General features: G+C 50.4%; 1 protein-coding gene across 1 annotated transcript in view; it reads right to left on the bottom strand.

The window, feature by feature from the left end:
- PEDS1 (plasmanylethanolamine desaturase 1) overlaps window positions 1-2,833 on the bottom strand; it is a 55,375-nt gene that overhangs the window by 51,637 nt on the left and 905 nt on the right. The gene's annotated exons all lie outside the window — the stretch shown is intronic.

Here is a 2,833-nt window from a genome sequence, read left to right as displayed (position 1 = left end):
GTGGCTCGTCCCCCTTGCACCTCGGTACGCGGGAGCTGCCCACCAAGGCCGGCTCCTCAGCGCGGAGCCGCTTCCAGATTCGGTTCTCTCGCCCGTTACCCTCGCTTACGCAATTCTGGTCTCTTCCCCAGCCACAAGGCACGAAGGGAGCAGAAACCGGCTCCGCTTCCCTTGCTGGGCTCCCTCTGGCATGGGAAAGTGTCAGTGGGTGGGAGAGCTGGAATAGCCACTCCTACGGCTACCGGTCCGAAGCCTAAGTGCAAAGACCGGGAGACGACAGGGACCGAGAAGCGAGGTGCGCGGAGGACGGCGCACTGCGGTGGCCCCCCGCCCCCCCAAGGCCAGGGGCCAGATGGCACAGAGCGGCCCAGGGGCTGCTCCTAGATCCCAGCACACACAACCACGAAGTCCCAGCTGATTCCCTGGCAGCCCCGCTTTCCCCATGGTGCTCAACACAAGAGGAGAGCAGATGAAAAAGAAGTAATTGTACAGTCCAGGGCACAGACCTTTAATTCTTTTAATGAAGAAAAATATTTTAATTCTTCCCTTAAGCCCACTCTGCTGCCACTCTAAGGCTTCCCTTGGTTTATGTTGTCCCCAGCAATACAAACCATGGAGTCCCAGCCACCTGGCCTGCAGCCTCGGGACCTCTGAATACTTCTCTTTTAGAAATGTCCTAAATGAATTACCAACTCTTTTTACTGGGATCTTTTGACACCTGGAAGGATATCTTAGGACAGGGTTCCTACTCCCTTGATGGATCTTTTGAAAGCTTGGATACCCCAGAGAAAAGCATTAACATGTGATCTGTAGCAAATTGTCTAAGTAGGGGGCTGCAATTACCTAGGAAATGTCAGGCAACTATGGAGAACTTCCAGAAAATTAGTGGACAGCAGCTTCTCTGCCATTTTGGTTTGGAAACAGGCTACTCATAAAATACAAAGACACTTCTTACTGTCCCTGCTCAGAAAGAAAGCCCACATCTTGCCAGCTAAATGGCTTCAACCTGGACTTTCTCTGCCACGCAGGACTGGAGACTGTAGCTCCTGCTTTGTCATGGTTCCCTTTCACAGGCGCTTGTGTGCACTCTGGCTCTCCCTCCTTTTCTTTCTTTCGCTGAGCCACAGAGTGGGTGCCCTGACCTCCAATTTGCTCTGGAAAATTTTCAGTCTGGTAGGGGAAGGTATTTCGCCCATGTTGTCCCACCGGCTGGAGGCAGCAGTGCCGATCTCCAGGTGTCGTCTCTGCAGCACTCGGTAGGGCAAAGAGCAACAAGTAGATAAAACGGGGATTGAGCAACCCAGCACTGCAAAGGCCAAGCATGCTAGGTCAGAGGTGAGCAGAAAAATCAGCAGAAGACCAACAAATACCCGAGCATCACCATGTCACATGGGAACAAGGGGTGAGGGAGCACTTCGGGAGGGGAAGGGCTCTGGTCTGTAACAAAAGAACTGAAGGAGGCCAGGAGACATGGCCTGCAACCGCCTGGGGAGCTCCCTGCCACTGGGGACGGCGAGGCAGAGTACCGCAGCTGCGGTTGCAGAAGAGAGGAAAGCATGTGGCAATCGGTTTTTATGTTAAAATGAGGCAAAGTCTGGAGCCTGGACTAAGAGCTGGGGGGAGACAGAAGGAGAGCCAACCTCTCTCCGAGTTGAGACATTGTCCCTGTCTGACATTTCATAAGTGCTGTTCTTTTACAGCGGAGAAGGGCAAGTGGAAAGCAATAGATTGAAATCTGGCCTCTGCCAGGTACAACTTATGAGCTGTTGCTGGCGCAAGGTGTGCGGCTGTATAAAGAGGGACCTGGGGCTAGGAAGGAGAAAAAATAGAGTGCACAACATGCGCAGAAATAAATTTCAATTTTACTTCTCTATTTTGCAGCCTTTATTGCAACATTGCCCCACTTAAGTCAGTCTTTCAGGCAAGGTCCCCTCCTACCCCCCAGAGACCTTCCCACACCACCTCTGCGCTCTCTCCCAGCCCACCCACATGCAGGGATACTGCTCTGCTCTGGAAACCCTCACATTCTCCTCCAACATACTGCAAACAGCACCTCGTTCGCTGGGGCAACTGTCAGCTTCTGGCATTAATGCCTTTCCTCTTTGCCCCTCTTCTACCCCTCTGTGTTGTTTCAGACTGCAGGTCCTGGGGTGAGCAGCTCTACTCACACAGGGTTTAGCGTGATGCAGCTCTGACCTTACTGATCTGCTACGAGCTACTGCAAGGCAAATAATATGAGATGAGTCTGCAGCAAGAAGCATCAGAAATTGCAGGCGGCCTTTTTCTAGAGTATGATCCTCTGTCCACAGAGCTCCTTGTAAACACTTCAGTGTTTGAGCTGTCATTAAACTAAAAGCTGGTGTCCTTCTAGGGACAGCTGCTGTAGACCTGGAGTGTATGAACTGGAGAGCTTGCAAGAAATCCTGGAAAAGAAGACAATTTCCAGGAAGAAAATGGCTCTGCAATGCTTTATTGTAGGTCTGAGCCTGGAACTGGAAAGTTGTGGCTTCTACAGTACAAAAGGGAAACTGGAGAGTAGAATTTAGTTCATGACAGAAATGAGCAGTGGGGATGGGTTTCTTCCCTCCACCTTTTCAGCATTCTGGTATCCTTCTGTTACCCTCCCTGTATCTATATTGTTTAACACATGAATGGAGAGGAATCTGGATTCTATTGCATCAGAAATTTTTTTTTCTGCTCAAAAATGTTGATGTTCCTACTAAGTAATTTGTGAGTTATGCTGTCTCCTTCCTCAGCTGACTAGTTGTGAAAAAAAGAAATCATGAAATTGCTAGAAAGAAGGTGCTTTCCACAGAAGTGCTGCCTTCCTGCT

Source organism: Egretta garzetta, unplaced genomic scaffold, assembly GCF_000687185.1.
Source record: "Egretta garzetta isolate BGI_Z169 unplaced genomic scaffold, ASM68718v1 scaffold188, whole genome shotgun sequence".
Taxonomy (NCBI): Eukaryota; Metazoa; Chordata; class Aves; order Pelecaniformes; family Ardeidae; genus Egretta; species Egretta garzetta.
The sequence above is the reverse complement of the archived record's forward strand: the minus strand, read 5'-3'. Positions and strand labels throughout refer to the sequence as shown.